A 21,848-nucleotide genomic window follows, 5' to 3' on the forward strand; every position below is an offset into this window, starting at 1 on the left:
AGTAGGGTGTGGCTGCTCTGTGTGGCACTTTTTGAAGATCAAGAGGTTCTTGGCTTCTCATTTTCTTAATAACCCAGTAAGAAGCAGCCATAAATTGTGTTAATTCTTCCATTTGAGAAAATAAATGTAGCAAAAATTTAATCTCTCCTGTGTAAAATAAAAGTTCTTCATAAACAAAAATCAAACTCCTGTTAGCCATAGGCATGTTGGGTTGTTTAGGAATAAAGTGTACTGCTGTCTGCAATTTATTTTGAGAAGAAAAAAAGACCAATTGCTACAAGGAGGAATGGATAAATGTACAGAGGTGTTTAAAAGAAAAATAAGCTAAACTGTTCATTGTAGAATTGAATTGGCAGTGGGTGGGTATTCACTGTCCAATTCTTCCAACTTTTTTGTTTGTTTGAACATTTTCACCATAAAATAGGAGGGAAATTCCTTTTGTTATTTTAAATTCACCTCTTTCAAGGCTCTAGTGGTTTGGGGTTTGGTGAAAAGTCACGTTCGTTAGCCTTTATGACATTTATAACTATTAATCATATGTAAACTGAGATCTCAGTTTTCAGTCTGTCCAAGAGGTTCCTCTATTCCCTTGAGCCCTTTAGATGTTATTCTTTGCATGTTTTCCAAATTTCGTTAATGGCTTTCTTAAGGTAGAGCAATTGCAATTACTCCAAGTGCTCTAACTCTCAAAGTTTTGTTTCAGGGTAATAGGAAGTTATTTTTGGATTTGTTTCTAATAGTCTCTGTACAATGCTAAATTGCTTTTCCAGGAATTTCTACACTATTGCAGCTAATGGTGCATTCATAGGCTAATTACCCAAATTAGAACCTCAGAATCTTCCTCAATCCCCTCCTCTCTCACACCCTTATGTACAATTGACCTCAGGAACTGTCATTTTTACTTTTTAAATATTCTGAAACGTCTTCCATCTTCTTGAGTTCCACTGCGTTGGTTCAGACCTCTCTCTCGAGTCTTCTGTTGGTCTTTGGTATTTTTTCTTCCTCTCTAACCTGTCTTCAGAGTTTTCTTTCCAGAATGTAAATGTGTTCACATCATTCCTCTACTTGAAAAACTACAATAATTAGAATTAATTAGCAATTATTTTAGATATATTGATGATAATGTGGAATTTTTTAAAAAATAATTTATCTTCTAAAAATCCATACTAAAATATTTACAGATGGAATACTGAAATACCTGAGATTTGCTTCAAAACTAATATGGAAAGAAAAGAACGCTGGTAGGATATAAATGAACCAAGATCAACCAGGAAATTGAAAACTGTTGAAGTTGAGTAACGAATACATGGGGATTTTCTCTGTTTTGCATATATTTGAAATTTTCCATGATAAAAAGGTTGTCTGTGTGTGTGTGTGTGTGTGTGTGTGTGTGTGTGTGTGTGTGGTACTGGGGGGATTGAACCCAGGGAGCTTAACCACTGAGCCACATCCAACTAAGTATCTTGCTAAGTTGCTTAAGACCTCACTTAAATTGCTGAGGCTGGCCTTGAACTTGTAAACCACCTAACTCAGCCTCCTAAATTGCTGGGATTACAGGCATGGACCACCATGCCCAGCCAGTAGAACCACCTTGTCTTTGAGCCCTTTCTCTACTCTTTCTTCTAATATGTACCCTATGATTCAGTTCCACCAAGTTACATGTTATTCCTAGAATATTCCTAGAATAGACTATCTCAAAGTATCAATGTTTTTCCTTCTTGAACAATGACTACTTATCATTTTGTGCCCAGCTTGAATGTCACCAGCTCTAGGGAATCTTCTCTGACTCATCCTGATATAGCTATCTCCTTTCCTTGGATTACCATAGATTTTTTTTATAGGATTCTTTCATAGAACACTTATTTGTATATTGTAAGATGATTGTTGTAATATTTTTAAAAATATCAATCTGCTTAATTGGGTAGTCTACATAATTTTTTCACGTTTGTGCAACATACAGTGCAAAAATGTGTTTAAAATACTAAATGAGCCATCTTGTATGAAACCATATTTTAGATTTTTAAATTACTTTTGTTATCTAAATGTAAATCCTGGCTTCTACATAGGGGGCCCACAAACTAGACTGTACTTATTGAGGATTTAAATGTTTTTTTTTTTTATTCAGTTAGATTTCCAAATCTGGGAACTAATATAATTTTCCAAACATGCTAGTCTCTATTCCACAGATAAGTTGTAGAATTTTAAGCATAACATATCTGTAATCCTTATAGCTGAACAAGACAATTTCTTAATTCTTATGTTCGAATACCACATCACCAGCCTCTATCAAAGTACCTGCCACTTCCAAAGAGAGGTTGAAAGCAGTAAATCTTCTAAAACATAAAAAATCAAGATAACATGAGATATGTTGTACTGATCCTGCTTCAAGCTCTGCTTGGCCCTTTTAGCTATCTGTAATCATGGTCCCAAAAACCATTTATGGGAGTGAATATGATTTGCCCCTCTTGTTGTCAATATTACATCACTTCTTATAAAAACCAAATTTAATTTAAAGCAAACTATCATTGCTGGTTAATCAGCTAGGCCTACAGTCACAATCCTTTTTATACCTGCCATTGTCTGCCATAGTATGATGATTTTGAATGTTGCCAGAGGCTCAGCTTTGCAGGACCACAAGGTGCAGAGCACCACAGTCCAGAGAACTCTTGAAGAATGAGAACAGGATGAATGTGTTCTGGGTAAGAGCTAAAAAGACACTCCAGAGTACATAGAGTCCAGAGTCTCAGGAATTTTCTTTGTCCTGCAGCCTCCTTCTTATGGAAAGGACACATGTACTGGGCATGACACAATGTCGTTACATGACAAGACCAGCCTATTCCCAATTCTACAGAAAGGCTGTCCTTTTCATTGAAAGCATTAATTTTTTTTTTTAGCATAGACATAGTGAGAGACAGCCTGGTTAAACAGAAAATGCATATTTGTTTCCAGGAAGACTAGGACTAGAATCCTGTTCATTAGCTCACGACTTTTCAAGGTGCAATTTACTTGACCCCTTTGAAATTTTTCTCTCCTCTAAGAATGCCCACTATAACGTCCACATTTGTGTGAGGGCAAAATAAATGTTATTTCATTCCCTCCCCCAATAGCAAAATAGTTCAAATGCCTACTACAGAACAAAAACAGAAAGAGGCAGATTACTCTGAGTCGAGAGGGACCGGGGCCAGAAACCGGCTGCAGAGAAATCTCTAGCATCACCCTTCTGATTTTTTATGTCCTTGCCATAAAAAAGTAATGATCCCTGAAACATCCTGTCAACTCATATGATTCTGAACAGCAGGCATTCCAAGCATAAATGAAATACTTTCTATTTTGAAAAAAAAGAACTGAAAGCTGAGCAAATTCCAATGTTCAGTCGAATTGAACTCACAGTGTGGGTTTTCCAGAACCAAATATGGAGATAATACTCAGTTCTTCAATTTAAAGCTGCTCAAAATTCTCAAGTAGTTTATGAACTCCAGAAATCTATATTAACTTGAGATTTAAGAAGATTCATCTGAGAGTCACCGGGCAAGCTGTTACAGTGAGGGAAAGCCTCTGCCTCAGGGAACTTCAACACCAATAGCTCTTCTAACTCCTTGATTCCAGGTTTAAAGTGTTCTGCAAAAAACTGACCTTCGTGTGGAAATTCCTCAGAGGGATTCCCTCATGGTGTCTGCCTAAAGTTAACGTATGTATGAAGACCCCAAGAAAATTTGATTTGCCCCATTTTAAATTGTTAGGTGGAGTGAAATTTTTTACTTTCCCAAAACAAAACAAAGGAGTGAAAAGTCACTTTAAAAAAAAAAATACCCCAAAACCTAGAGTCTGATTCCATCATAGATCGCCTGAACTCTCTACTCTAGACTATCTCTTCTTTTTGTCCAGTCCATTAGTTGCTTAGGTCTCTAAGTACTTAGTTGCCTGGGTCTCAGGCACTACAGACAGGGAAAACAGAAGCCCTTCAAATCACTTACACACTCAAATGCAGTTACTTGCCTGTGACTTTTGAAACAATTCAGCAACAGAGAAGCAATGACTAAAATGAATTTCAGAGATTAGATATGAGTTTAATTTTCTCACATGTTACTTTCACCCCTTTACTCGTTCTCTGTCCGAGATTGTTCCAGGTATGTGTTCAAAGTTTAAACTCCGAATGTGTTCATAATACTAAAACAAATCAATGGCATAATGATCTATGCAAGGGTCTTAGAACATCTTGTGGGTAGGGACAGGTTCACCTAAACCAACACTAAATTAAGTGAAAAGATTGGATAGTATCTGAAGAATATGAAAAAATTATATTTTATTTATTTATATTTTATATATTTATTATTTGTCAGTATCTGACAAGTAATAAAATTACCAATCTGATTAAATAGAAATTTAAAATATGTTGGAATATCTTCAGCTACATAAATCATGTATATATTGAGTGAAATTCCTCACAATAGGAGTGTCAAGATTTACATTACTTCACATTCTATACACCATACCTTTTTTTTGAGGAGAAGGTACTGGGGATTGAACCCAGAGGTGCTTTACCATTTAACTACATCCCCAGCCTACTTTATTTATTTTATTTTTAAAATTTTTGAGTCAGGGTCTTGCTAAGTTGCTGAGACTGGCCTCAAACTTGAGATCCTCCTGCTTCAGCCTCCAGAGTCACTGGGATTACAGGGTGCACTACCACACAGGGCTCATATTATACCTTTGGCCTACCAGGAAGTGATAAGCCAAGTTACAACACTTTTCATCACATAGGACAATTCCACAGCTTACATGTAAGTGCATGGTGTGGAAATAGTTGAAATTGGTCTTTCTCGGAATGATGGTACACCTGAAGAGAAGTGGGGAATCTGGAGTCAGTACTCTGCAGATCGAGCAGAGCTCTGTCAGTTACTTGTTCCGAGATCACAGACAAGTCACTGGCTCTCCTGTTTCCTCTCTGTAAACAATGGTAATGACGGTCTCCCTCTTTCAAGGGACTGTGGCAAAGTTCAAGAAAGTGCCTTATGCTGGTAAATGCCCGTATAAACACACAGGAGTTTATCTTCTCAATACAGGAGATGGGATCAAAGACCTAAGCACCATATAAAAATAAGTAAAACAAAGGTATTATGTCCATCTGCAACTAAGAAAAAAAAAAAAAAAAAGACCAAAGCACAGAGACTCTGCCCACCATGGACTCTGGAAGTATAATGACCAATTGAAACAGTAAAAGCCCCAGAAGACTCCAAATTCCTTAAGGCAATAAGAACATGACTCCAACAGTGAACTCCAAGGACTGTAAATGAGCTATCTGTGCAAAGGGAAAGGGGGCTTGGAGGGAGTTAACTCTTTGGAAATGAGTGCTCAGTCTGGCAAAAATGAAGAAACAAAAGCAAGTTCAGCAGCACAGAATTTTCTTATTGTAAGAGGACCCAAGAAATTAAACATTTAATTTGGCTTCAGAGCAGCTCTGGAGGACGATTTGTGGACTCTGTGGAAACTGAGTCCATTTCACACGTCTCCCTATAACACCCCCTGGGTTATGCCAATTTCCATGGAAATAAGCAGTTCCCAGCAATGATCAAAGGTACAGTGGGCCCTTCTTATCCTTGGGCTCCACATTTGTGGACTCAACCAACTAGGAATCAAAACATTTTTAAGAACAATGCATCTGTACTGAACACTCAGGACTTTTTTCTTTATCATTATTCCTTAAAATAATACACTATGGCAGTTAGTTACTAGCATTCATGTGGCATGTTATATGTAATCTATGGATGATGAAGTACATGGGAAAGTTTCACACACATCTTACACCACTCTATGTAAAGGACTTGAGCACCCTTAGATTGTGGTATTTCTGGGGTCCTGGAACTGACCCCCCCCCCCCCCACCCAAAGATACTAAGGGACAACTACAATTGCCACTGGAGTTAATTCCTGGTGGCTCTGGTTTGATAGACCCCAGATGACTACCATTGATGACTACCATTGTGTTGGGCTTAATTTTAAAGGCATTAGAAGGATGAAATTCAAGATTGAAATTTTCCTTTTCTTATACATAACTTGATCTCCAAAATGTGTCATCTTGTCATAACGACCTTAAATAACCTTGATAATTTTCTCAAAGACATCCAAGCATGGCCTCCCGGCCAAGGCCTTCCCCAGCCCGGCTGCTGCTCACGCGCTGCTCAGTGCTCTTTAGAATTTTGACATCTAACCACGTAGAAGAATGTGGGGAGCCAAATGGAAATTTCACAAAGGTTCGAGAAGCAGGTTTCTCTAAAGGGCTGTGTCTATCTGGTGACCCAGAGAAGCCACAGGTCCATGGGCAGCACTGGGATATGGAACAGGTGAGGGGGAAATTGTGACTCAGGGCACACTTCTCAGGGAGGGGCAGGCCACAGAGAAAAGCCAGGTCTCCTCCCTCTTCACTCCCAGCCAGTCCCAGGCTCAGGGACCCAGGCCAGTGCACACGTGCACACACACACACACACACACACACACACACACACAGCTGGGAGCACAGAGGACTGGGTTGTTTCTATTCACAAACAACTCATTTGGACAACCACCCTTCCAGGTTGAGCCACAGTGAACAGTTCATATCACAGTTTCATCAACACTAAGCCAGCTCTTTGGGGTGGGGCCTGGGTGGAGTGTCTGTCCTCCAAAGGAAAAGGAAAAACTGACAGGAAAAACGGAGGGACAGACCAGAAGGGGCAGAGACAGCTGTTTGTTCCCGGTTAATAACAAGGTTCTCAGTTGCTGGCCTCACCAATGCCAGAGCCATCATTGCAAACTGTTTTCAAAGAGAAAAACACACTGCCAGCCCGAGCTCCTGGGTAGCCTGGACTGTCCCCAGGCTTGGACTGTCCGGGGGGGGGGGGGGGGGGGGGGGAACCTAGCCCTTCCTGCCATGAAGTTTGGAAGGGCCATAAAACACATTGTGTATCTAATCTTATTGTGCTGGAAATACTCTTGTTTGCATTTTCATGGGGTTTTACATTTAAATGTATGGGATTCCCATGTGCATTCCACTTTGATTTTTTTTTTTTTTTTTGACATGTGTGGGTTCTGAAGTCAGAGCTAGATGTCACTTTCGTGTACCTAAAGGGGTCCCCGATTCTTACTTTCCCCATATAATAAAGCTGGAAGAATAAAATATAAAAGGTCCTCAACTTAAAATGGGGCTATCGGCCAATAAATCCATCAAAAGTTGAAAATATCATGATTTGAACAACATGGTATCTTGCAGGGTACTGGCTATTTGCCTACTGATCCTGTGGTTGACCTCTAGCTGGGGTTCACTGCTGCTGCCCTGCATCTCAGGAGAAGAACCTACAACACATTGCTAACTCAGAGATCCATATCAAAATTCAAAATGCGGTTTTCACTTTCACACCATTGTGAAGCTGAAAAATCATTAAGTTGAACTACCAAAAAAGTCAGGAACCATCTACACAGCACATAGAGGAGTTATTGTGAGGATTCTATGAAAGTAAATACACTTGCGAACATCAGTTGGCGCAGCAAGTTGCACGATAAACCTGTCATAATCATCAGCATTGACATTATCCTACAACAGTAGCAGAACCTTGGGTCTCTCTTCTCACTCAGCACTGTGACCCAGACATAGTTACTACAATGTTCTCATCTGCAAAACAGAGGTGTTAAACTAAACATTCTATAATTCCTATCCACAATTCTTTGTTTGGAGGTACTGTGTCATGTAAGCTAGTTATTTTTTTAATTTTTGAATAATATTGGTGTTTTGAAAAGTCGGGTATCATTGGGCTTCTCAAAATCTGTGAGTTTTCAAAAATTTATCAGTTGGATGATTCAAAGGACACTGATTGCCATTTAGATGTTCCACATCACAGGATTTTTGTTGTTTGTTTTAGTGCTGAGGATCAAACCCAGGGCCTCACATACACTAGATAAGAGCTATACCCTCAGTCTTGTGAATTGTTATAAATTTTTTGGGATAATTAGGGAGTTTACACCTCAGTGGACATTGCATTCTATTGTGGGAGGCTCTATTTGAAAGAAATGATTTCACTGGAGAATTCTTTTCCACTATCAACGTGTGAAATCACTCCAGAAACAAAACTCCACCTAAAGAATGGCCCAGCAGGGCAGCAGGCCCCCGCAGCTAGACAGGGAAGTCACAGGTCCCCCACAGTCAGAAAGAAGGGAAGTCACAGGCCACGTGGACCCTGGCCGACCCAAGGACCTCACACAAATGGCATAAAGAGGAACAAAGGAGTTAGAACTATTTTTTTTTTTTTTTTTTAATCATTGGGCAGTCTAGATTCTGTGGATTCTCCTGAATTTTAGGGAATAGAAGGGGAAGAACTTCTTAATGTCAGCCAGAACCATTTTTTTTTCACCACAATAGGGTACCTGATGCTGCCTGCATCAAAGAGCTTTAGCTGATAAGGTAAATAATAATAAATATAAAATATAAATATATATATAATATAATATATATAAAAATATAAATATAAAACAATTAAAATTATAAGCTGATAAGACAAACTATGTGGAGGAAACTCTGCAGTAGGACCAATTTCCAATCCAATCTCCACACTACAAGGGGTGGCCAGGATGAAGAGAGAGCAGAAGTTGCGAGCACACAGTACAACTTGAGTCCATCTGACACTTTACCAGTCAGCGGGGAGACTGCACACACTTCAGTGTCCTGGGCTCATCCAGGCAAAACACGTCTAGCAAGACTTCAAATGAAAACGACCATTCAATGCTCCCCCTCCATGTTATCCAGGCAATCCAGAGATAACCAGCTTGGCTATCTCCCTGCAGCCTCTGATTCAGAGGCCTGCCATTTCCAGAAGTTACATCATCTATCTGTTCCGGGTTTGGCCCTTTCTCTTTTCCCCTTTTTTTCTTTTCTCTTAAGCATCTGTCTGGCGATTGGAAGAGGACAAACATCCCTGAACAGTAGCTGGGTTCCAGTACAGTGCCACTTTTCAGTTCTCTCAAAAGCAAGCTCCATTACAGCCGAATAAACCTGGGAAAGGAGGTCCTCTCAGGTCTTTGCATGCCAGGCCCCTCCTCCCCGAGGTGATAATCAGATTCAGGCAGCTCTTCTACAATCCACGTCAAAAGATAGAAAGAAAGAGCCGAGCATCATAAAAATATCAAAACACTGAAGTAAGGAAGTCCAGGGCAACTGAAAACTTGAGCTGTAAAGTTCAAGTTTTATGGAGGTGAATTAGCTTATTAGAGAAAAGAGCTATAAAATATAGCTTTAGTGAGTTGGAAAGAATGCATGGAATCTGAGTATGATTTCTAATCTAACTCTACATATCATTTTGTCAATTCTCTATACTACAGACTCTAAAACATTGTTAAATAAATATTCTTCAGTATTGACTAGAAATGTCAAGTTAGTCACCCAATAAATTCACAAGTTATTTTATTTATTTACCTTTTTTGACTAGGGTCTCACTATGTTGCCCAAGTTGGTCTCAACTCCTGAACTCCAGGGATCCTCCTGCCTCGGCGTCCCAAGTGCTGGGACTGTGGGCACACACCACCACACCTGGCTCACAAGTTATTTTGAACTGTGTCTTCCAGTATCAACTGTAAAATTGATTTAAATCAAATCTAGTCAGTCACTCACTTCTAGCCTGAATCTTGGCTATGAACCTAAATATTACAGACCATGAAAATCCTGGACACCTGGAAATCAGCTTTCACAGACAAGACAGGAATCAAGCAATACAGCCATTCATCCTCAAAGTTAGAAGATGATGTTGCTAAACTAGCAGGTTCTTAAAAAGTCAGCAAAAACGCAAATGGCTACTAGCAAGTACAAATAAAATGATCTCTTCCTGTAGCATCAAAGGGAAATCAAAATCAAAATCAAATAGAAGTTGGTGGCTTGCAAAACTCTCTCTCTCTCTCTCTCTCTCTCGTTACTTACTGGGTGGTTTCTCGCTGCCTTCCTCACATCAGCACCCTGCCTCTCCAGCTGCCAAGTACGGAGCACGCCGCCAGCAGCTGTTTCCTTGAAGCCTGGGCTCTGTGTCTTAACCAGTCACATGCGCCTCCTGATAAATACCGCGCGGTGCCAGGAGGTCAGAAACTGAAGATCATTATTCTCCTCCTTCGGAAACCTCCTCAGAACCCCTGGTTGGCTCGGCCCTCTCATTAGCATGCAGAGCAGAGCAGTGCATTCCACAATTTGTTTTCTTTTCGTGACAAACGCCCAACAGCTGATAAGCCACACGGGAGGGCAGGTCACTGCAAGTGGAAAGTTGATCGTGTTTGTGGGGGGCGGGTGCGGGGGGAGCCCGACAGTCGCATCTCGGCCAGGTTTTCACGGGACCCCGCCACCGCAAGGAGAGGAAACGCAGCGGATGGGAGCTGTCCTGGGTGTCAGTGCCCCTGAAACACGTGGATGTGCCGGGTTTCATTTTTCTCAGGACCCCCGGCTCTGGTTTGTTGGAAGAGCCACAGGACGAAGCGGACTGTCCTGAGGAAGGCGGACCCTAACTCATCATCTCAGAAGGCTGAGGTTTGCTCTTAGAGGCCAGGGCTGCTGTGTTCAGAGACACTGAGGGGCAAAAAGATGAAGGCGAAGGAAGTAGAGCAAATGGAGCTTTATCCAAAGAGCCAGTGGAAGGCTTCAGGTAGCTGGAGACCACACTTCCACACAGGGGTCTGCTGCATTGTGCCAACATTTTCAGGCACAGCAGAGCTGTTGTGAGGACCTGGGAGTGGAGGGTGTGGGTGGGTGGCATCAGGGACAAAGAATCACTGAGCTTACAAAGCCCTCCACAGAGGTGCTGCTGCCCCCTTTGGCAGTTTTCCATACTGCTCACAGGTGGCAAGCCATCCTGGGTGTTTTATTAGGTTCACACTTCTTGCCAGAGCTGATTTTCCAACCATTCCCTTTTCATTCTCCTCTCCAAGGAAAGCCCTTGGTGTATCTAACTGTGGATGGCGTCTCAATTTGAATATCCGATTTCTTGGTATAGTAAAAGTGACACTTCCCCAAATCAGTGTCTGATCTTGCCCTCCAGGGTAGGGATCTGAGGATCAGCTTATAAGACAAAAGTGAACATCCAGAAAAGGTGGTTCAAGTCCCACAGGGGATCTTTGAACCATAATTAGCTTGTTCAACTGTCTACTTTGAGTTTTAAAAAGTGAAATCTTACTCAATATAGGAGCACGTGTGGGCAGTAGTTCATACTGGGCTTTGTCTCATAATTATTTACAGTTATAATTCAACTAGAAGTTTTCCCCCATACAGAGAATAGTGTTTTCTAGAATAATAGAAAAAGAAGAAAATAACCTCAGTCTTGCCATACTTTCAGGAGGACTAATTTGTTACCAATTTGTGAGAGTCTTAAGCGTAAATGGGAAAATTTTGCAAGTGTCCAAACAAATTACTTCCTAAAAGTTTAAAGTTAGTAATAGAAATAAACTTTAGATGTCAAAACATGAGGCCCTAAAATACATGTCAAGTTTATAGACATTTTTGCTCATGTGTTGATGTGACCATCTTCAATCAGAAACAGAAAAGGAAGACTATTGATCATTTGGAAATGCTGTTTTGATTTATTTATGTTTTGTATTTATAGTAACAGTCACCTGATGATATCTATCAATCTTTTTATTTGCAACTGACAGGGTTACTTTTTCTATCAATCCATGGCATCCCACAAAGTTAAAGAAAAAGTGTCTTTTGGAAATTCCTCAATGACCAACAGAGGAAACAGTATACAGATTAAATAAGTGGATGTCAAATTCTATCAACTAGGGAGGATGGATCCTGAATGCACTTAATGTAGCAAACTGTTGACAAAGAGAAGAGACCAGAACTTGGGCTCTTCTAGTTGGGGTCCAGGAATGTGACTGAAGGTTCTACAGTGACACCTTTCCAGTCAGGCAAAGAAAGGCAAGCCCAACTTTCTAGGGAAGCCACCCACTCACCTGGGCTTTGGGTCTCACCTGTGTCTCCCACCGGTTCTGGACCCTCCTTTTGCTTTTTTAACAAGCCTCTTTCTTGCTCTGTTACTACCCTATCCCTCATTTCACAGCTAAGTTTCTGGAGAAATACTTGTCTTCCCCCATCCCACATCCCAGTTAAGGCTCTCTCCAACTTACCAAAGACCAAGGGCAATGGACACTCTTTTATTTTTCTTGACCTTTTGGCTACATTTGGCCCAACTGATCAAGGACTGCTTGCCATGCTCTCCAGTAACTTCTTTCAAATTTTACTTCTCCCTCCTTGGGCCTCCTCTGTGGACTCCTCTTCTTCCACTTAAATGTGAAAGCCCCCTCTTCTCTTTCTGTTCTCTAACATCTTTCCTATGTTCTAATTGGTGACTAAATGACAATAGTGGTTACCTAATTATTCGTCTTCACTCAAAAAACCCTGAATCTTACCCTCAATTCATCTCTTACATTTTAGAACTGAATACCTCTCTCTTGGGGCCTTGGTGGTTTCTTAGGCAGGTTCTCAGAACCTAGGAGAAACTGGACTCTCAGGCTTTGCTGCCCACCTCTTCTGAGCATTCTGCCCTTGCTTCACTTCTTACTCTGTTATAATTAGGTCTTCACGTGTCTATGTTCCATCTAACCTTTGTCAATCTCATGGAAATCTTATAACTTATTTAATTTATACCAAGCAATGCCTAATACGATGCCTGACATAGGAGACAGGTGACTGAAACAAGGCTCAATGAATAACTATGATTCAAGAGGACAGTCCATTTATTTTAAAAAAAGATGTAAGGAAAGTTTGAAAAACTTAGTCTATATTAGACCACCAAAAACTCTTGAGTATTTTCCCCCAAAAAGAAATTATTCTGGCCATGCTCTATGGCCACACTATAATAAAACTATAAATTAATGATAAATTGTATATTAAAACCAAGCCAAAGTCTTAGAAAAACTTAATAGCTTTTCTTCTTTAAAAAAAAAAAAAAAAAAAACAACAACAACAACAACAACAACAAAAACCACTAATTGGAGAAGAAATCAGAAAGGCAACTACAGAATGCTCGTTAAGTTTTTAATAATGAGATTTGTGGGCCATAGCCAAAGCAATAATTAGAGGCAAACTAAGCTCAGAAGTTTAAAAAACAGATCAATAATCACAGAAAAATGTACAGGTTATTAAGAAATTGTTTCCAAGAAACAGCTCTAGTCAGGGTTGCTTACACAATCAAGTTCTCACCGAGCTTCGAGCCCCAGGTAACTCCCCGGCCATTTAAAATGTTCAGACAAATTGAAGAAACAAGAAGCTACATAATACCCCTGACCTAAAAAAATGATAAAGCGTAATACAAGAAATCATCGACTAACCTCATGTTTGAACAAAACTTATCCTAAAGACGTAGAAATATGTCAATATTACAGAATTCACTAGTATGAATAAATCATAAAACTTTTGGATTACAAGAGATGATCTTGAAAAATCATTTGATAGACTTAAATATCAATTTTTTAATTCATAAAATAGAAGAATTCCTAACACAATAGAGATTCTCTCTCAAAACACACATAAGCATTATATTGATAGTGACCAATGATATTAGCATTAAAATCAGACAAAACAGAAGGATACTCATTATCACCACCACCACTTGGCATGCTCTGGACAGCCACCCAATGCAACCAGGCAAGAAAAAGAAATAGAAGACTAAGAATGCAAGCACGGGAGACAAAATTACTGAACTTGAAGATGTTATAATAATTTACTTAATAGAATCAACTTTAAGAAGCTTTAAATAGAGAAATGAGAGAATAGTTATGAAATTAAAACACAAATTTTATGAAATTTTTTATATAATGTTCAAGAACTATTAGAAATACAATGGAAAGAGGTCCTCATTCATAATAGCAACAGTTAAACAAAACTTCTACAAATGACAAAATGAATAACCTAAACAAAAAATTTATGAAACTTTAACACTTTACTGAGAAAATAATATACAATTTTTCTGAACTGGAAGACTCAATGTTATAAAGATGTTACTTCTCCCCAAATTAATTTATTATATCCATATTATAAATTATATACATGTAAAATGAATTGTGGCTAAACATCTCAAAAAGATTTGTTCAAACAGTTCAAAAAAGAAATCCTGAATTTTATTTAAAAGAATAAAATACTGTGAACAATAAAGAAAAATTGTGAAAAAAGAATAAGAAGGATTCAAGGTATTAAAAGGGTCAAAAATATTTTAAAAATGTGAAGTTTGGTATTGTCAATAGGATGAGCCATGGAAAGCCTACAAATACACATTAAAGTACTATGTTAAAATGTTCATTTGAAAAATATACTAGTTAAATCCAGTGAGAAGGAAATTGATTCTTTGGTAAGAGGTTGAATATTTAGCTAAGAGGAAAAATAAAGATGCAATCATTACTTCATGGCAGACATAGTAATGCCTGGTAGACTGAAGATTTAAATGTAAAAACAAAATCACATGGAAACATGTAGAAAATCACATGATTGTTTTCACAATCTTAAAATTATTTTAGTCATGAGTAAATCATTTTATCATAAAATATTTTAATCAAAATCATAAAAGCAAAAAATCATGAAGAAATTAAAATAATAAAATATAAAATTTCAGTATATAAAATATAACCTCATCATAACCAAAATTAAATCAAAAGTGACAAAATGAAATTTAAAAGTAAAAAACATATGGCAAAGGATAAATAGCCTTAATATGTAAATAGCATGCACAAGTAATGACTGAGCAAATGTTATTAATGAATAGTTTACAAAAAAAGACATATAAATAACCAATCTACACATGAAAATCAGATTCCCTAAATAAAATGTACCACTTATTATCTATAAACTTGATGGAGATGAAAAAATGATTATTTCCAATGCTGGTGGGAGGTTTTGAAAATGGCACCCTCACACTCTGCTGGCAAAAATATAAATTGGTACAACATGTGAAGATAATTTTATAATATATGGCAAAAAGTTTTTAAAATGAGGGTTTCCTTTAATTCATCAGTTCCTGTTCTGGAAATATATTCCAAGAAAAAATATGGATTGCCTAAGTATCTGGATGTTTCTTAAAGCATTGTTTATACTAGTAAGAAATTATAAACAATCTATGTGCCATAAGTGGTTGAACAAATTTCGAAACATTCATAAGCTTAACACTATGCAATCATTGCAAAATAATGTTGTTGATGTATATTATTAGCAGAGAAAATATTCAACATAGATTAAGATTTTTTTAAGCTAGAAAAGTTTATTCAGAGCAATTCATTTTTCCTAAGAAAATATATGTGAGCCTATGACAAACTCTAAAACATCATTTATCAAATTTTTAAAATAATGATTATTTGGGGGCCCTGGATTCATATATTTCCCCTTCTTTATGTCTACCAACATTTATATAATAAATTTTTATGATAAATATGTATTAGTTGTTCCTTTTCAAATGAGATCTTTTTAAAATAAGAAAAGGGAAATAAGACCTACATGGACACTGGAGTATTTTAATCACCTACACGAAGAAGAAAAACCTGTGGCAAGAAAAGGGATCAAGAAAAAAGAACTAAGAGCTTAAAAAAAAAAAAAAAAAAAAAAGCCTCCTCATTCATTAACAAAGTGGGACACTTCCTCCTAAGTCCGCTTCTCTAATTTACTAGCATAGGCCCAGTGTTTGACAGCAAATTACTGCAAGTGGCTCAAATACCAGGTTCAAAGGACGCAGGAAGAGAAGAAAAGGGTGATCTTGCCCAAGCACCTTGATTCAGTTTCTCAGAGACATCCTCTTGGGCTTTTGGACCTATCTGAGGCACCCCCTTAAGTAGAAACTACCAAATGGTACCCATCCCACACAAGGGTAACTGCATCCTCCTGAAGCTGCAGATCCATCTGCCTTGTGCCCAACTCCAGACTCCAAGTTGATGACACACCACCTGCTGGTCAGCTCCAGGCACTAACACACACGTCTTAATGCACCTTGGCATTTTCCCTTGCAGGGACTTAGTATGAAACATTACATTCTTTCTCCTCCAGCTCAGTAAATTCTGCCTTGTACAATCTCTCAGATACATACATTTTCTGATACCTTCTCTGTTTCCCTTTTTTAGTTCCAATATTTGTCTAAGTATCACAGGGAATTTGCCCTGTCACTCCTGCTCTTCCCTCTTTCTTCTCTTTGAACTATGCGGAATCAAAATAAATACTCAGTCACAGTCAGTTAATGATAAGAGTTGTGCTAGCTAAGTGCCTGTAACAAATAAAAAAGAAACTTTTTAAAAGAATCAGAGTGGCATTACTAATTGATAATGCTTTTGAACATAGCCAATCCATGTCAATAAATGAAGAAATATAGTGCCTGTGTGCAGCGTACATTGCATTTAAAGAGTCACGAAAGTGTGCAGAAGATCTCTATTCTTGAAGCTAAAATGTCTCTGAGAGAAATAAGGAACATGTAGAAAGTCATAAATAAGTGCTAATGATTATTTCATGTAATAGTGATAGGACTTTATATGTAATATATGGTTAATATTAATAATGTAACAAGTAACATCTGTGCAAAATGCCCTTTAATTCTCATAGTAATGCTCTAAGGAGATGCTATTATTACCCCAAGATGACCTTTAGTGAGATTAACTAGCCTGCCCACAACTAATAAGCCGCACACAGAGAAAGTTGCTAACCCATGTCTCTCTGTTTCCAAACCCTGAGTATTTACCAACCCCCCAGCCCAAGTGATTTAGTAACCATAAAAGTTTCCATGGACTTGCTCATTCTCTTCTGACTAATCCTGCTTACCCCCAAGCACAACAGGCCAAATCAACTGGATTGCATTTTTAGGTCTAGTTATTGGCATTTCAACAGTACCTTGCTAATATGAACCATTGCAAATGTGTGACATTTCAGCCAGCGATATCAGGTAAGCAGTTACGGAGTGGTCCAGTTTTTGAAGGCCATTTGTAGCATTCTTTCTATGGATAAATGCATTCTACGTGCTCTGCGTTTCGAACAATCATTTACATATGAACCTTTGGAACACAATCCATACATGAATTGGAAATAAACTGTATAAAAATTACAAGAACAAGGACAGTCTCCACCAGAGGAGGCCTCTGCAGAAGGCTACTTTGCACCCTGGCCTCTGTGCCTCCCTTTCCTGGAGAAACTCCCAAATTTGCAGATTTTCCCTTTCAGTTCTCTTTTTCCTGTCTTTTAGTTCTCTTCGTTTTGGTACATTACATTCACTTTTTAAAAAACATATACACTTGGCAAAATTGCTCTTATTTAATTTAATTCATTTAAATGTACCTTTATGGTAAATGGTAATTTTTCCCCCCCTCTTAAAAATCCTCCTCCATCTAATTAGCTTCTTAAATGAGGCTGGGTTGAAACTGGACTCAATAAAATGTGAAAAGGAAAATTTAGCATTTGTGCCACAAAGCAACTTGCCTGGCATAATTACTTATACTATCACTTTCCCCCCTAAGAGTTTTATTTCAAAACCCAGATTTGACAGCAATTCTCATTAATCTTTGAGGATCTTACTTACCCCCATGAACCACAGATTAGTGGTAAAATTAATCTGAATCTGTATATTTTAAAATGTCACTGATATTTCTGAAATTCTTTCAATTCTTGAAAAGAATTGCTTATAGTACACAAGCAAAAATCCAGAGGCCAACCGCAGTTTTCTAAGAATCATTTAGTACGTAGAGAGTAATATCAAGGTCGTTTTCAGATTTACGATTTCTGTTCTGTTTAAGCAGCAGCATAGTTGCTTTTCCAAAGCAGAAAATGCAAAGCTGGTTTGGGATAAATGAGGGAAAATAAGTATTTAAATATATTTTTCTCTAAATGTGTGGTAGCTAAAGGCAGGAGATGGGAGTGCATGTGCAGCTTCCTAAGAATCATAGACAGGCCTGAGGGTGTGACTCAGTGTTAAAGCCCTTGCCTAGCATGCACAAGGGCCTGGGTTCAATCCCCAGCTCTGCAAAAACACACACACACACACCAAAAAAAAAAAAAAAAAAAAAAAAAAAAAACGGAATCTTCTAGAAATTAGAAATTTCCTTGTTTTCAGAGGTGAACTCTAGGCTTGCTCTGCCTCACTGCTTCCCTCACCAGCCTCACTTAACTGACACAAGAGCCTTCTTCTGAATCCACTAAGCTGCTCTGGCTTCACATCAGGGGCCCTTGACCTTGCCTGGAGGATAATGCTCAGTCTCCACTTAATGAACGAATGGAGTTTTACATTATAGCCATAATTATAAAGTAGCCATATTAATTTGATAACAAATCCCTCTGCTCAAAATTGTGCATAATTCTTAACAATGTTAATGTTCCAGTTAATCGCTTTTGCTCTTCACTTTAATTACCAGATTATCCAAACCCAGCTAGCTAGCTACAAGTCCCATTTTCCAGCCTGAGTGCCAAACCACTTGCTTAAGTTTTAATCCAACCATCACAGCCTCTAGGTTACAAATCTGTTCAGCCTGGGCTTTTGACCTCCTTTCCCTACCCTTTTCTAAAACATCCCTCCCTTGATGACACATTTCATTAAGCAGTGTCACAACTTACTGACACTGCATAAGCTTGAACTTTTGGCAGCAGTCTCAGTATTACTTATATCTTTGTGCTAGGAAAATCTTTGGACAAGATGCTGTTCTTTGCACTTCCTGGGAGAACATAAAGTCAACCATAAGTGGCATAGGAAACTGCTAAGGAATGAAGATCTAATATTATTGCAACAGGATTTTCTTATTTGTAGATCATAGGGGGTAAGCCAAGAAAGCACATCTAGCAGCACATTAAAAAGTAGAAATGTTCAGTTTTGCCTAATGTTTTAATTGAAAAAGCAGCTTATCTTTGTGATTGCCACTCTTATTAGTGAAAAGTAGTAGATCTATTTATGCTGGAGTAAAACTTCTCAAATTGAGGGATCAGAACCGAGGACTGGGGTTGTTTCCTTAATATAGACCATAGGAAGTTAAAAAAAAAAATTCAGTGAGTGTCTCAGCTGGTGGAAACAAACACATGCTAGTGAGAATTCAATGCAGAGGAACATGGGCTACAGTTGAAAAATACCAACCTACGTCCTGAAGTTTTGAGCGGAATGTGAATGCACATAAATTCATTTTAGATCTGTCTTCCAGTGGCCAGAACGCAGACACATTATTGCCTTGAAGAATAGCCTTGTTTCACATCACAAGAAAAGCAGGAGTCCTGCTTGTTTGTGTGTGTGTGTGTGTGTGTGTGTGTGTGTGTGTGCGTGTGTGTTATTTTATGAGATGCTTGAATTTAAAAAGCAATACATTGTAGCAAGTTGAATAATACAGATATATTTATACAGAAAAATTTAATAATTTGATAACTCCCTTTCCCCACCTATTCTATCTCACTGAGATAAAACACATTTTTATCCTATATCAAAATGTATTATGGGCTAGAAAAATGTTTTATACATATTTTTTTCTACTTTTCCATTTTCTAAAGCCCCATTAGTCTTAATTTTTTTTTTTCTTTAAAAATACATCAGGGTCATGTATATTGGCTCCAAAATCAGCAATATAGATTTAATTAATTATTCTTAATAGCTGTATTCTAACCTACAGTACAGCTATTTTATAGTTTATTCACTGTTGAGGAATATTTAAATGTTCCCAGGTTTTGCCTCCATAAACAGTGTCATACTAAACATCTTTGAAACGTATATTTTCAGTTGCTGGTGCTTTTGTTTCCATAGCATACATTTCCCAAATTGGGATTACTGAAGTCACAGAATTATTCATTTGCTATTGACCAAGATCCTCTTCTTGACCAAATGCTAACTAGCCATGTTCCTCTGAGCTCTCTTCTCAACCCGGGCCATGAAGACTTGGAAAAAATCCTAAGATAATTTCTGGCAGTTCAAGGCCACATCCATAAGATGACTCTAATTCCCCTTAAAGTGTCTGCCTGAGAAAACTCCAGGTTGCCTAAACAATTTTCTGTTCCTTCCAGCCAACACCTGAGAGGGCCTCTGTCTTCTAGTCTCTGTGGGAGAAAGAATGCTAACTTTGATAAATGATAAAGGCCAACTAACAGACACAGCTGGCCTAATCTCACTTTTGCTGACCAACCCTTTGTAGTCTCTCATTTTCCTGACTCTGCTGACTCCCATTTGCCCTCTCCCTACTCCCTCTTCTCCCTTAAAAATGCCTGGTTACTTGTGAACAAATCAAATTTGAGTTCTGTTCATGCTGCATGTTTTTCCCTATTGCAATAGGTGTTACTGATTAAAGTTGTTACTGACCTTATCACTTTAACTAGGGTCGACTTGCCACCAGACTTTCTCATTTACTTTCCCAAACTGAACTAACAGCAATGCAAGAATCACGGGCTTTAAAATTATCTGAGAAATGTTCATTTTGAGTATCAAAATTAATGGAAGACTTACTAAAACTTCTTTTCAGAATTACCTCTCACCAGCTACGATCATCGAAACACTTAAGTTGAAGATGTTAGCTTATTCTTCTTAAAGAATAATGATTTTTTTTTGAAGTATCTTAAACTCATTGGACAAAGTTAAAAACTGGAGTCTATTTACCCTCTGCAATGTTAGCATTATTATCTATGCACGCCAAAATGTCTATGAATTCTAAATTTCATTCCAAGTCATAGAATCAATCGCTCATTGGTTTAAAAAAGTGTTTTCATGAGCAAATGTGAACTGATATGCTACTAAGAACAAAAATATTAAGATTGGACTGAAAACATGTTACTGCCCTTTTCTAACAGGCAGTGGTGCTGGTGAGGAAAGAAGGAGTGATTCTCTCACCAGTTTCTATCCCATTTGTTGGACTGCAGCCTTATAATGGAAGAGGCAGCTCCTTGCACGCCATCTGAGGCAGCAACAGGGCCCACAGTATAAACACAGGGATGAGGAACACCACTGTCCAGTTCTACTCCTCCAGCCACAGAATTTTATCTAAAACCACCTCTTCTGAAAGATTTCACCATACAGTTTGACTTAGGAGTTTGGAGGAAGACATTGGAACATATTTGCCTGTATTTTTAATAATGTATTCCACATTACAGTTAACTGATACAGCTGCACTAGCCAACATACCCTAAGACACAGACAACCCAGTGTTGGGTTCCCGGCTTTAAGAAAAACTACCTTATATTCTACGTAAATTAAGGGAAATTTGTTCACATTACCAAAGCATTCTCTGTTTTATAAAGCCACTTGTTAAAGGATTAGAAGAAATGTGTGTACCCCTGGCACATTAAAAATGGCACTCGACCAACCAAAATTCAACTCATACTACTCAAGAGCACATTTATTAAGTAAAATAAACGTAAGTCCAATTTTGGACCCAACTTACTGGCCCAGATGGTCTGTCTCCTTTCCTTCAGAACAAAAAGTGGGCTAGCAATCCCTAGCTGCCTGTGATACACAGCTATTTCACAACATCCCCAGAGCTCAAAAGAAACCTGCTATAAATAGGCCCTCAGTACTCACATTAGTGTTCTTAGCCCAAAGACCAGGTGAAAGTATAAATTGCTTGAAATATGTCCCCTGAATTCCAATTCCATAGGGTACTCTAAGCTGAAAATTCCCAGGAAATCCTCATTACAATTCCACCATAAATAAACTTTTTCTCTTTTAATCATTCTCTAAACTAGTGGGAGAGGCAGCGTGGTGAGTGGTGAGAAGCCTAATGACCACAGGACAGGAAACCAGGGTTCTTATTCCCCACTCAGTGACTTGCAGGTCATATAAGTGACTTACGCCTTTAAGGATAAAATTCCCCATTTGTGAAAAGGAAATGATAATACCCAACTCAAAGTGCAGCTATAGAGGTTTCCTACAAAGGTCT

At 38.3% G+C, this 21,848-nt stretch overlaps 1 protein-coding gene across 7 annotated transcripts in view; it reads right to left on the reverse strand.

The window, feature by feature from the left end:
• RASGRP3 (RAS guanyl releasing protein 3) overlaps nt 1-21,848 on the reverse strand; it is a 110,373-nt gene that overhangs the window by 68,726 nt on the left and 19,799 nt on the right. The window contains exon 1 of one of the 7 annotated variants that reach the window (XM_079109953.1): nt 9,937-11,941. The exons of the other annotated variants lie outside the window; for them this stretch is intronic. The gene's annotated coding sequence lies outside the window, so the exon portion shown is untranslated. Of the gene's footprint in view, nt 1-9,936; nt 11,942-21,848 lie in introns of those variants that run through there. 7 annotated transcript variants of the gene reach the window in all.

Source organism: Sciurus vulgaris, assembly GCF_902686455.1.
Source record: "Sciurus vulgaris genome assembly, chromosome: 14".
Classification (NCBI taxonomy): domain Eukaryota; kingdom Metazoa; phylum Chordata; class Mammalia; order Rodentia; family Sciuridae; genus Sciurus; species Sciurus vulgaris.